Raw genomic sequence first — 14,579 nt, forward strand, 5'->3', positions numbered from 1 at the left:
GTGTTATGATCTGTGCAGTATTTTCTCCCTCCCATTGTCCAGTCCACAGACCAGCCAGGAGGAAGGGGGTAAATCTCCAGATCCATGGTTAGTTAAATGCCCTGAAGATGTAGCAGCAACTCTCCCAATGCCTGAAGTGTGCCTCCCCTGATTCTGTGGCATTCTTTGCAAGAGATCATGGCTGTCTTCCTAATATCTGTGCATAATCTCCAAATGGCCACCTTCTCTGACCATCAGAAAAGTTTTCTGAATAAAAGTGTCGGGAACCAGAGTCTCCATTTTCAACAGCAAAATTAACCTCTGTTAAAAATGACTGTGATGAGCCATACTCCCGAGGAACATCTGCCAGGCTCCTGACAAGGTAAGAAGATGCAGACGGTCTATCGCTATGGCTTCTCATTACCCCATGAGGCATACTTTGAACTGGAGTTCTCAGAAAACTCTGGTTTCTTGAAACTACTCCATCTCCAGAAACTGAGAAAGCATTAGCATTTGAATCTGGAAGACAGGTATCAGTCCTGCGGCCGCCCACAAGGGCCATCGTCCACCGCTGCTAGGAGCCACTACCACTGTGGTCAGAAATACCTCACTGGTTTCAGGTTTATGCCCGAGCCCCTGGGGATTCTCAAGTCTTCCAGCTGGCTGAGCTGGACACGTACCAGGGAATGATGAAGTTGTCGGTTGTGAAGGAGCCAGAGCAGATTGTCACGCTGTACCAGGCCTGCAGACAGGCTGAGATGCGAGGCCTACAGACAGGCTCTTCTGACTGAGTTGGAAAACCACAAGCAGAGGCAGCAGTGGTAAGCCCAGCAGCATGGCAAGATGTTTTTAAGTTAACTTTATCACAATCCAAGTTTTGTTAAGAGCTTTAAAATATTTTCAGGTAAATGACTGCGAACAAGTACTTAAAGGCAACTTACTATTTGGAATTATAAAATTCTAGTTTGACATATATTTTGTTATCAAAATTTTTCTTTTATTGAACCAAAAACTAGTTTTATCATTTAAAGAGCCGATATGGCATACGCTTCCAAAATGCTTTGAATATTCTTGATGAAAAGGAGTGCAGGAAGAGAACATTATCATAACTAGGCATTAAACAGAACACAATCACTCTCTTATAATGGAATAAACACTTCTCGTTCAGAGAAAGGATGAGGGCAAGAGCACAGTTTTGAAAAGCTGCTCGCTGTGGTGTGACGTACTTTCTGGAGTAGGATAGTTAGACCATTACCATGGGTGTAATTCAAAACACAGAGTAGGACCTGCAACCTTTATTGTGATGAACTTGTCTATGAAGTGTGGTCATGCAAGGAGCACCTGGGGAGCACCCTTTCAGGAATACATTTAAACACAAGGCCTTAGCCCAGGAGGAACTGTTGCTGACACTGCTTCCTTTGATCCAGAGAAGTTCACAAGGCTCTGTTGAGGCTTCCCAGCCACAGAGTACATTGCCTTCCACCAGGCAGGGCTAAGTTGCCAAAAATGACAGCCAGGAATCCAATAAGAGATCTTGGTCACTTAAATAATTTTTGTAAGCCTTTTTTTTTTTTAATCTAAAAGAAGTATTTGCCGTAAAGGTTTAGAAACAGATCATTCCGTCCCATTTTTCTTGCTTTGGGCCTAGTAACTGTTTGTAACTAGCACCAAACACTTAACAGATAAATTTATGGAATTTCCAGCTGAAAATCTAGAATTCTGTGAATTTCGTAACTCTTCGGTTGTGCTTCCAAGTGTTGTGAATATATATATATTTAGTTTAGTTTTTCCGAATACAAGCACTCCCTGTTAAAAGTGAGTTTGATTTATTGATAAAATTTTATGTTCCATTTTATATAACAAGTTATTAAATATATTTTGTGGAAACTGAAAACAAAAGAATATATGTTCTACATGATACAGACTGAGCAGCTTATATCTAGAAATATATATATGTACACATATATGCAAGTAACAATAATTAATGAAAAAAGAGGCATTATCTTGAAGGAAAGTGAAGAAGGACATATGGGAGGTTTTGGATGGAGGAAAGGGATGTGGAAATGAGGTAATCATATTATAATCTCATAAATAAATGAAATAATTTAAAAGTAATATCTTCTAGTGTTTCACTTCAACAGGTAGGTGACTGCAGTTACCAATAACATGTTCTCTATTTTCAAAATAACTAGAAGGGATTTTTCTCACCAAAAAGATTATAAGTATTTGAGATGATGGATATACTATTCAAATTTAATCATTGCCAAAAGTACACACATGGTAAGCATCACAGTATACCTCATAACCGGAGTGTATGGATAACTACAACACACATTCTGAACATGGCATTGCCAGTGCACTCATGAATTCTCTTCAGCTATGGTTATCCACACAAGATTGGGGCTGCCTTCATTCCTCCATGAGGGCCTAAGGGCAGTGAGAGGATGCTGCAGGAGTGAGGTATTATGTTCTTCATTGTAGCCACGGGTATGTTGCCCATGCTCTAGGCAGTAATCTCCCACCCAGCCAGGGAAGAAACTCTAATTCAACTCACTGTGGTCACACACAAAAGAAGACACGAAAGAAGCAGAAGGACTTGTTGGGAGGAAGAGCTTGGGTGGGGGAGGGAAGGAAATTATAGAGGGGAAGCGGGGGTGAAAATGACAAAAAATCATCATATAAATCTATGAAAATGCAAAACAATAAATCTGAGCATCTTCTGTGCAAGACGTTGTGCAAATCACTGGAAATGAATAGGCGTGTTAAGCATTGAGCAATGTCCCTACAATGACTTTGTAGATTTAAAGTCACTTATGCACTTGAAAGGCTCAATCACAAATCTACAGCCTCAGACTTTGATAAGCTCTTGATAAAGCTTAAATGCACAGTCGCCACTTGTCACCATTTTCACAGACACCACTTGTCAATTTTCACATCAGACCTATGTCAGCAGGCTTCAAGCAACTCGCCCCATGTCCCACAGCAACTGTTTTCTCCAGAAACTGCTTTCTCTTATCCACCTTTTTGAATGGAACTATGTTTGTTTTATTTTTTTTAATCACCCTACTCCACCAATTTTTGAATCTCTTAATTTCTCCCTTTCATAGTCTGCACCCAGTTCCTTGTCAAATAATCAGCTTCATATAAGCCCAGGGCTCACGCCTTCTTTCTGCTTCTACTTCATCTCTGCTATAATCCTTATCTTTCTGTAGACTGTTCTCACTGGACTCCTGCTTCATTCTTCCCCTGTGGTCTAGTCTCCGTAGACTCACCAACTGATATTCTAGAAATATAACAAATCAGGATAGTATACTATTCCCAGAACTTCTGAAGGTCTCCTCATCCCTCAGAGTCAAAGCCAAGTCCTGACCACGTCTTTCAAGTCATGCTATGATTGGCTTCTCCAATCTCTTTGACTACAGGTCTCATTTACATTACTCTTCAAATAAGGCAAGACCACTCCCATTTCAAAGCCACTGGATTTGCTATTCCCTCTGAGAAATGCTGTTTCTCACTCCTCAAAATGTTCAAGCTCTCAACCTCTTTACGGGTTTGTTTAAATGCTGCCTTTCTGATGACCCTCTACAATAGTATTCCTTGAAGTAAATTTCTTCCTAGCCTCCAACTGATGTCTATTTCTCCTCACTGTAATAAACAGAGCAACATTTTTTCTGTCACTTTTTTATCTTCCTCTTTAGAATGACAAAAAAAAAATCACTATTTTTTTCTAGAATGGCTCTTTACACACTAAATGCTTTCACATGTTTAATTCATTGCAGCTAGATACCATCCCTACTGTACAGAGCTCACAGTTGCTCACAGAGGGCAATGGACAGATAAGTGAATACTGAACTTTTTTTTTTTTTTTTTTTTTTTTGCATCTGTTGATGCAGAGGACAACCAGCAAAGTGTAACTCCAACTCAGGTGACAGAACAAAAAATACTAAGTGATTGGAAATGAGAATGGATTCACAGAGACGTGGAGAGTTGATTTGGATCGTATAAAGGAGGTTGAGGGTTTTCTCTGGAAAAGGAGCCATCGTTTGTGCAACGAGAGAGGGATAAGGAGAGTCTGAACGCTGAAACGTAGGTAGGGCTGGGTGACGCTGATGCACCCAGGTAGGTGGAATGGGGGGGAACGTCTGTCCTCCACCCTGTCCCAACCCTTTAGCTCATACGGGCACAACTGCAACTCTAATTCATGCCGCCAACCTGTCATCACTCCCCACGCATCTCATCCTCCTGCATGCAGCCTCCTATCCCTACCCCAGCATCCCTCAAAATGCCACCAGAACTGACTTCTGTCTTCCATCACTCCCCCCCCCCGCCTCCCTTCCCTGCCATCTGTCTCTATCTCTCATCTAGGTCTACAACCTACCTTGACCCCCAGGCTGGCTTTGTACTTACAGCAATCCATTTAGCTTAGCTTGGATTACAGGAATTCGCCACCACACCTAATTACGAGAACTGGCTTTCTAAAACTTCAATCTGGGGAGTATCGTTCCCTGCTTCAAACAAAATTTACTCTTTTCTATCTATGTAGTCACGATCAAACTCCTTCAACTTGCACACAGAATTTATTTGTATGTGGTGAAAATGAGGTGAAATTTTCCACTTTTATTTTTTTTTAGGTTGACTTTATTAATCTAGAAAGGTGGTGCTGGAATTAAATTCTGAGCTGATATGTGTTTCAATTGCTCCACATCAGACCTGTGTCCGCAGGCCTCATACTCCTGAGAGGACCCACTTCCACTTGTCTTCTCTCTCCCCAAGATCCTTTTAGACGGAATCACATCAGGGCAATTACAAACAGTTAGACCGTTTTTTTGCTTTTGTCTCACATTTGCAAATGTTTTAGTTTTCATTGTTTTAGTTTTAGCTGTGCTCTGAACTCCTATTGACAAATGGTCTTCTAAGAGCAATGGTTCCTAAATGTTAATAGACCTCAGGATCCTCCAGAAAGTTTGTCAAAGCACAGGTAGGCTGCTGCATCCTTCCCTAGCTGCTTTGACTAGCTAGGTCTAGATATGGTTTAAGAAGCTGCATTTCTACCTAGTTCCAAGGTGACATACATTGCTGTTCCCTGGGGACCAGAATCTTTGGGCATGTTGACAAGACAACTTCCTAACTCATTGTGTATGTCCTCGATCAAAGTGCAGAGTGACAGTTCCAAATCTCTCCACTTTACAGTGACTGGGGGGACAAATAGATAGGTCATAGGTACCAAACACGCTGACGCCCTGGAGAGGCAGATCAATACCTCCCTCAGAGAGACTGCAGAGAGATGATAAGGGTTAGTTCTGGAGACTTAGGCTCCATCAGCCAGTGACTGGCAACAAGTCCTTCTACTGTATCAGCTTTTGCCCTTCCCATGCTTATTGCTGAGCTCTCACAGCGGAAGCTCACTTGAATGACTGGGTTTCACTGAACCCAAATTTGATAGAGGGGCTCGGCCCAAGCGGAAAGCACTTTCCAAATACGTTTCTTGTCATCGGCTTATCCTGAATCTTTGGAGGCGTCTATTGCACAGAAACGGTAACTGTATTTGTGTTATAATTTTTTTATTGGATCAATCTTTGGAAATATCTTCCAGAGGTCAGTCTTAGTAGCCTTTCATCTTGGTAAATGAAACAGATCTGTTAAGCTGCATCGCCTAAGGCTTCACACTGAGTCACTGGGTGTGGAGATGCCTAAGCTCTGCATCTTATGCTTGAAATGACACGGTTTCCCAGTCACACAGGCTTCACAGCACTGGGAAAATGAGTAAATTAAAAAAAAAACACGTAAGAGTTCAAAAATAAATAATTTAGAAGTCAAGATTGTTTATAGGAGCTAGATAAACATAGAAATGTCCAATTGATTATTTAAACTTTGAACGCAATATTGAATAGGAAAGCAGCTATTTCCACTTACAGTTAATAGCTATTGATATTTGCCAGTCTGGTGGTCATTTATAGTTTCAAACAATTCTATTTTAGTTTAGGTAGATGATTGCTTTTAGCTATATTTCCAGGCCACTCCAGGGACTAGTAGCCATCACAGACATCTATGTACTTCCTGTCTTTGCTGTATTTATTTGCCTTCTCATCTATAATTCTACACTCCAACACCGTCCACCTTCTTTCTTGCATTTCTCTCTTCACTACCTCTTCCAAGAAGTTGTTACAGATTTGGAGCTTTTGCATATCAATGAGGTAGCAACAGCTGGAGTGGTCTGAGCCTACCACAAAGACTTCATTGGTGCTAGGGCTCTGGCTATACCCTGAACGTTTTTTCATCTCCTCAGGGGCTAAGCCTTAAATTTGACCCTGGTCCGACGGCTGAAGATCCATCAAGCTTTATCATGCAGAGTTCTTCCCAGTTTTGTAATTCATGTTGTGGGTTAAAAGTAACTACACCTTCCATTCTTTCAAGAATTAAAATGTTTGGATTGTATATACTCCTTTTCATCTTCACCAGCTAATTGGCCAACTCTCTTGCCCACATTTCTTTCTTCCTTGCAGCATGAAACCAACCATCAGCAACATCTGCCCTTAGCACTTTGATTAATATTTTGGGCTAGCATCTAGAGCAGGGGTCAGCAGATGTTGTAAGTTAAGACCAAGAGAGAGACCGTTTTAGATCTATAGACTACTAATCCTGCCACAGGACTCAGCTCTGCCCAGGTCACACAAAAGCGAGGAATAGGCCTTGGTTCACATAGAACTTCATGTATAAGCATTTAGATTTGAATTTTATGTAATTTCTTTGTGTGATGAATTTCTCTAAAAATTTTGCACCAGCCATCTAAAAATGTAAAGACTATTTTTGTCTTAAAAAGGACTTATGAAAGCAACTGTGGACCAGATTGGGACCATGGTGGTAGTTGGCCAAGTCTTGCTCTGGAGCTAGTTGCTGTATTATGCACCTTCCAAATCATCGCTTGGGTTGTTTGCCCAAAGCCTCAGCTCTGCAAAACTGAGGTGACTGATATTTTGCTAGACTTTCGCCATGGCAGCCTTCTACTTCAAATGCCTGTCCCTCTGTTAAGCCAGACCAGATTTTGCTGGAGTTACAAAAAGCTCACAAATGTCAGCAGACACAGCCGCAGGAGGGAGCTGCTCCCACCACAAACATGAAACAAAGAGCAATCGAGGATTAGGGTGAGGCTACAAACTCTCATAACCCATCCCCTGAGCTACCTTCCCCCAGAAACATGCTCTTCCTAAACAGCAGAACCAGCTGTTCCAAGTATTCAGATATTTGAGCCTATGCAGTACATTTCTCATTTAAGCCAGCATGAGTTGTTTTGCTTTTTTAAAAAGGAGGTTACTGACTTTTAGATCAGACTGCTAAAGATAAAATAAGATACATTTTAAAATGGGACTAAATCAATACTTATAATAGTGCTAATATACTGACGCAAAATGTTAGCCGTTATTAAGGATATAGAAAATTTCTGAATGTTGAAGAAGGGGAGCACACTCTTAGGACAGCAAATTACTCCCCTGAATTTTATTTTAAACTCTTCCATGAAATCTTTAAGGTGGAGACTTATTCAATACCCCAAATCCTAATTATGTCTTTGAAATCGTGCAAGGTAAAAAAAAAAAAAAAAAAAAAAATACTATCAGTCTTTCTGTTCTAATCCTTCAGTCTCTATTTTCTTTTTTTTTTTTTTTTTCAGAAGATGGTGTTGTGAGAACCTTACAACACCACTGAGGACACGGGGTTGGGTAAAGCAGGGACGACTGTCAAGCACACACACACACACACACACACACACACACACACACACAAAGCCTTGAGGTGATATGTGCAGTGTGTGTTTGCATCACCTCCAAGGATGCTAACAGCCTCAGTAAACCAAGAGGCATTCACAGTGCAGCTTTCCAAGTCAGGAAAATGCATCCCATTTGTGTCTTGCTGTGTCTTTCTTCTTACCTTGGATTAAGCTTTGAAAACTGGAGTCAGAGCAGCGTATTGCAGCTTGTCAAAGGGGTGCTCTTCTCTTTGAATGACCCGGAAGGTTCACCGCAGCTGGAAAAGATTGGTCCCCTTGGTTGAAAGAGAAATTATCTTCCAGGAGATACTCCAACCCTACAAGAAGCCTGTTCCTTCCACACCTCTGCGTATCAACAAGTAGCCCACAGATATGATATGTAACTCCAAAGAGTTGGCATATAAGATTGCCAGCCTTGGCAGTTCTGAAATCTGTGCAACAGGCCAGCAGCCTTTGGTCCAGGGGAAAGCTACTATAGTCCAGATGTTGAATACACAATTCTTTTCTTCCCAGATTCCCTGATTCTCCCTACCTCCCACCACCCTGTAAGGATTTCAGCTGATTTCATGAAGTCCCCTTACATTAAAATGTGGGTTTTTTTTTTCTTTATTCAAGGCTTACTGGTTTAAATGCTATGTTGAAAACATCTTCACAGTCACATCTAAGCTTCTGTTTGACCACGAAAACTGTAACCTAGTTACACTAATACCTAAAAAGATCCCTTACAACCTGTATGTTAGGCACTGAGGACATAGTGGCTTAGACTTGTGACCTTAAGTGACACAGACAGCACAACTGAATTAACAGAAAATGAGTACAGGAAAATGCATATGTAGACATTAGGTATAGAGAGCATGAAGACTTGGCGAGTGAACTGAGGCATTAGCCTCGCAGTAACTCACAGGCACAGATGCCCAAAACCCAGATATCGTAGCTTCTCTTGTAACACCAGGCTGTAAACAACACTCTGAGCCATCTTTGCACATATACTGCTCAGTATGGTCATTTTGGGTTGCCACCTGACTGCTAGCACACATACAGACTTAGAAGCACACATAGGCTAACTGCCCAGTGTAGCAGCTGCTTCTGTCTTCCAACGTCTTCCAACGTTCTTCACTTTTTTCCCCCTACTGGCATCATTTATTTGAGACTCCCTGAAAACAGAAATAGACCAAAGCATATGTTCTTGAGAATGTATCATTCAATTTCTGTTACCATAACTTGACCAGCATTGCCCTTGTGACAGGTGAAGGATATCTACTTCATTTCCAGATGTAAGACTACGGGTCTACTCGAGTTGGCCTTGTGTGACCTGGAAGTGATCCATCAATACAGTACCCAGAATCCTTTCCTAGACATCATAATACTCCAGGATCCACAAAGAAATGGAAATGTTATGATGAACAGGAGTTGGACAACAGTTCAAGAATTACTCAAGAATCAAAATTAACTTGCTCCTGAGAATCTAGTGAGGGAAGGTTTTGTTGGGATAACCCAGACCTCTCAGAACGTGATAACTTCCGTACGGGAGGGCTCCAGCAGACAGAATGGGTTTCAAATACCGAACAGTCTAACTGAAGCTTTTTCTCTGTTGTTTCTTCTGTGGGCAACATATTCTTCCATCCCTTCCTGATGCTAAACGTCTTAGTCTTCAGCCACGTGTCACCTTGTCTTCAATTGCTAAGTTGCAGATTTTGTATCAAATCTGTTTATGATTACGTCCCAAGCAGTATACCCCAGACCAGCAGTTCACAACCTGAGGGTCACGACCACTGGAAAACATATTTCTGACTGTCTTAGGAACGGAGACACCACTCAGTAGCAAAATTACAGTTATAAAGCAGCATCAAAAATAAATTGATGCTTGGGAGTTCCTAAGACCATCAGAAATACGTGTTGTCTAACTATCATGACCCACTAGCTAAAAATCACTGCACTAGATAAACACTAAATCATAGACTTGTCTTTGATTAATTCTGAAACTATTTCACCATTATATTGTCAATTATTGTAATAATTAGTGGGGTTCTTGGCACCTCTGTAGATTTAAGGATCTTTTTTTATTATTTTTTAAGTGATAAAGGAGTCAAGGAAATGGTTTGCAGAGAGAGAAACTGTCCTGCAGTCTCTCAAGCGACTCACATCTTGCTACAGGTTAGGAATGAAGTCTGGCCCCTAACTTCAGTAGTCAGTATACATACGTGCTTTAACTTAATGGGATGTGCAAATCAATTCTAGGAACGAAAATTTAAAGTGCCAGCCCTGCTCAAGAACCATCTTTACTACAGACCTGTATGAAGAGGTTTTTATTCATGGCTGATTCTAGTCTATTTGTATTGGCAAGACAAATAGCAGGTATTCAGCTTTTCAATTAAGGGGTCAAAATCACTATTGTTGGACTAGACAGGCTGGGAACACAGAATTTTGGTATTTCTTAATGAAAATTCTTAAGACATGGGGACCTTCTTTCTTTTTTTCCCACGTCTTTCACTGTATTTTGTTCATCTGTGTCCTTAATGCTCAGTAGCTAGGCACCCATACGAAAGCACTCATGGAACTTTGCGCGGGTAGGAGAAAAGCAGGCAGCTGCTAACGGACTGGGTCTTGGAGAGCAAGCTCTCCAGCCTAGCCACTCAGTCACACGGGCAATAGTCACACGGCCGTCAGGGTTTTCGTGTGAACCAAACATCTGAAATGATTTCTAAATAACGTTCCGAGGGGAACTGCCCACGTGACCGAAACAGAACAAACGGAGTTGCTGCTGAAAGGAAGCGGTACGTGAGGTTTAGCGGTTGCGTGCACCGCTGTTACTGCAAGGACGCTGTGAAAACATTGCTCGTTTTTAGCTAATCTCTCTGAAAAACTGCTGACCTGGGCTCACGGTCCATTTCCGAGGATTATCTGCTTCGCCTGTCACACCTCCTACGGTTCGGCTTCTGTAAGAAGGTGTGCCAGGCTGAGAACATTTTGTCTGCATCATTTCTTTTCAGTTTCCCCAGATAACCCAGGAGAACACATAGCCCTTGTAGATCATTAACTCGTTTTGTTTTTGAATGATGTATCTCCATCCAGGAACCCTTCCAACAGATAAGCATTCCTCTGTTTGCAACACAACTTGAGAGAAAATGGTTAATAGCTTCCTACAGTCAAGAAAGCCAGTTTGTTTGAGTTGTCGTCACGTTACTAGGTATATATATACACAAAACAACAGTTTATATGCATGCCTTAATTGCATATGTAAATATATATATATATATATATATAATGACGTATATGAATTTCACAGAAAGAGAGGTTTGGTCCCATGCAGGATAAGACTCCTGACTGCAGCAAACTGCGCGTAATGTTAAAGGAGAGAAATTAGCGTAAGTGTGTAACATCCCACACCACCAGAGGTACTTTCAGCCTTGTGTTTTTCCTTTTCTCAAGTTCATTTTCACCCACTACCATGCCATGTCCTTAAACACTGTGTTGATTGGCTGCTGGCAGGTCCTCTTATTAAAGTATAAGTGCCCCGAGAGAAACTGTTTTCCCAACCAGTGTGTTTTAGGTGTCTATACTTGTGCCCATTCTTCATTCACATAATTGATATCCTATGACATCATTCTGCAATAATAAAGATGTTCATGTTCGAATTTATTTCACAGAGTAGGTTCCACACTCTGTGTTCATTAGCCACAAAGTGCCAAGATTTTCTTTTTTTCTCTAAAGGACCAGACATGAAATATTTTAGGATTTCAAGACATGAGGTCTCTATATAAATACGAGCGTCACCTCTTGTAGTTCATAAACAGCTATACAGTAGAGGTTAAACATGAGCATTGAAAAGTTCAAATAAAACACTATCAATAACTGTTGACCATAATTCTAAGTGGAGTGAAATATTCTTTTTCACCCCAGCTATTTAGAAGCAAAACCTATTCTTTGCTTTGGAGGCTGAATTTGGGCCTTTGGTCACAGTTTTAGTTAACATTTTGTGTTAGAAGGCACGGTTTAAACATCGGAAACTAAAGCACAACAAAGAACCCAAGTGACCAGGTACACTTGGTGCTATCCGGTGCTATCCGGCACCTCGGCGCCTCTCCACAGCAATCAAACAGGAATACTGGGAAATTGTGACGTGTTCATCATTGCCTCTTCTTCTCTTAAAGGGCAGACAACTTTCACTGGATACGAGAGAGTCCTCTACCTGAGTTGTTAATATTACTTTCAAGTCAAATATATTTTCAATAATATTTTCTTGGCAATATTGTCTTTGAAATGTTCCTTTTTGTGATGGAACATTTCGCTGGGCTGGAGTGATAAATCTAAAATTCTATGCACTAGAGCCCAGATAACCTGCTACACACCCTAACATGCTAAGAGATAAGCAGCTACATACCATAACATGCTAAGAGCAAAGGACCCAGTGAGGGTCACGGTCCAGGACATGATCCAGCATTGCACATCCGCATGAATCACCACAAATTATCTGTGCCTCAAACCTGACATAGGGTTTGTGTCAGTGTTGTCCCGTAGATTAAATGCAGCTGAGTGCGTTTAGAATGCATATACGGTAGCTCTGCCAGATACAGTATTGTTCCCTCAGTGGATGGTTTTACCCACCTACCACCTTAGTAAGAATCAAACCATACAGAAAACCACTTCCTGTGTGAAACCAGAGAAATGTTTTCATTTCATTAAATAATTAGAATTTGCTCGAAGAACTCCCCCTTCCTCTGACCTGTAGTGGTAAAAGATCCTCTGTCTGTTCTGATGGCCACAATATGCACTGACTCCTGCCATCCCTGGGTGAGGTCAGGCACGTAAACAGATTTTTAAAAAACATAAAGAATGTTAATAATGCTTACAACAAAGAAAAAACTTAAATACTCATTGCAGAAAAAGCCAGTATCAGTAAGAAACGATTTTTATTGCCATATTTCTTATCACTCCAAAAAAAAAGGAAAGAAGGAAGGAAGAAAAGAAGAAAGAAAGAAAGAAAGAAAGAAAGAAAGAAAGAAAGAAAGAAAGAAAGAAAGAAAGAGAAAGAAAGAAAGAAGAATAAAACATACTTGTTGACAGAAAGACTGGCCTAAAATAAAAAGTTCTCTATCTTGATAGACTACTCAAACAAAGCAAGGTTTCAGGGGTTTGTTGTTGTTGTTGTTGTTAATAAAAGATTAAGAATTTATCATTCACAGATCTTCAATGATGGGAGTCTAAAGCAAATATTCAAAGTAAACAACATAAAAGAAAGCCGTGAACTAAAGCACAGAACCATGCTAAAAATAACAGTATTGCTGCTTTATTAAATTGATTAATTATTATAAAATAATGTAAGTTATAAGCCTTTGGCCATAGGAGACACATAAATACAAAGTACATGGAAAAACAGAGTATGGCGGCAGATAGCTATAATCAGAGCACTTGTGAGACAGAGACAGGAGGATTGCTGCAAGTTCAGAGCCAGCCCAGTCTACATTACAAGTGCAGGCTGGCTAAATAAAAACAAAAGTACAACCAACACAAACAAAAGCAATGATATTGGGAATTCTACTTCATCCTCTTTCAGAAATGCTATCATCAAGAAAATGAAAAACTGTTGGGGTGGAGGGGAGGGCTATTTCCCAACTCCTCATGACAGGAGTGAGAGGGTGTGCAGCCACACTGACAAACTGAAACTTAAATTCATCCCCTAATTTTGTCGGTTCATCCAAAGCCTGGTGCTCATGATGCTCAAGAGCAGTAGGCAAGCTTATAAAGCAAACGTGGTGTCTGTTTACAGTAGAGTTTTATCCAGCCCTGATACTGAATGAAATTATGTTACTTGCAAAAAATAGACTCTAGCGTCTCAAAGACCAGCATTGTGTGCTTTCTTTTATAATGGAATGTAGGGGACACAAAGGGTTATGAAGTAAAAGAGGGGCTATTAAGGAGGTGGGATAGGAAAGGGGTAGGTGGCGTAAACAAGAAAGAGTAGTGAGGTGCCCGTGATAGAAGTACATTATATGCATGGAAACGTCAGAATGAAGAATCGTCATTTTCTACGTTTAGTGTGTGCTAATGAAAACCAACCTTATTGCAACAAAAATATAATACCTGACTTAAAAGTAAAGTAACCATAAAGTAAGGGATTTAGAATTTAAATTGAATGGGAGAATAGAAATAGCTTATGTAAGGCCCTTTAGACAGAATTGGGTCAACAATGAACTTTTTTCTAAGCAGGACAAAGGAAAAAGTGCCCTAGCAGCTGCACGGAGAGTTCAGGAGAGCCTCCTCACAGAACTCTTCATGGTGAACATGTGACAGAAGAGAGGGCCACAGATAGAAGCCAAAGTGAGACCTGTGGGTCCGTCCTAGCATGTGGACCACCCTAAAGTAGGACCAGCCCTACTGCGAAGACTCTGACTCTGCTCTGCTTTGACACATCTTCAACTAGCTCCTTCAATGCAGATTGCTTCCAGTGATGAGTCTTGAGACTGTGAAAAAAGCTCATGGCGTGGGGGAAATCCACTGCTGAGTGTCTACCGCATACTCACGTTTTTAGGCACTAAATTCTGGACCTTTCACGATATTACTGTTTGCCATTATTGCCCCCCCCCCATCTCATCTTTCCCCTGGTGCTTAGAGGATAGCTGAATGACCTTCTCATCCTCTGTGAAAAGAGATAGATATACTAGGTCTACAGAGGGTCAGATAGAAAGACAGAAGCTTTACAAAAGAAATGGAAATAAAATATAGCCCAGACCCAGAAATACCACAGAGGATGGACACAGTGCAATCTCACAGAAGACTTTCCCAAGTGTGGGAGGAGCCAAGCGGTGGCTGCATGAACAGAGAAAAGAAGTCGCAATAA

The 14,579-nt window shown here is 40.9% G+C and overlaps 1 pseudogene; it reads right to left on the reverse strand.

Moving 5' to 3' along the window:
• The window catches only part of LOC129689249 (protein salvador homolog 1-like), a 53,008-nt pseudogene extending 52,467 nt beyond the window's left edge, over positions 1-541 (reverse strand).
• Positions 542-14,579: the final 14,038 nt, after the last annotated feature.

Source organism: Psammomys obesus, unplaced genomic scaffold (assembly GCF_907164565.1).
Source record: "Psammomys obesus unplaced genomic scaffold, mPsaObe1.curated_primary_1811, whole genome shotgun sequence".
NCBI lineage: Eukaryota > Metazoa > Chordata > Mammalia > Rodentia > Muridae > Psammomys > Psammomys obesus.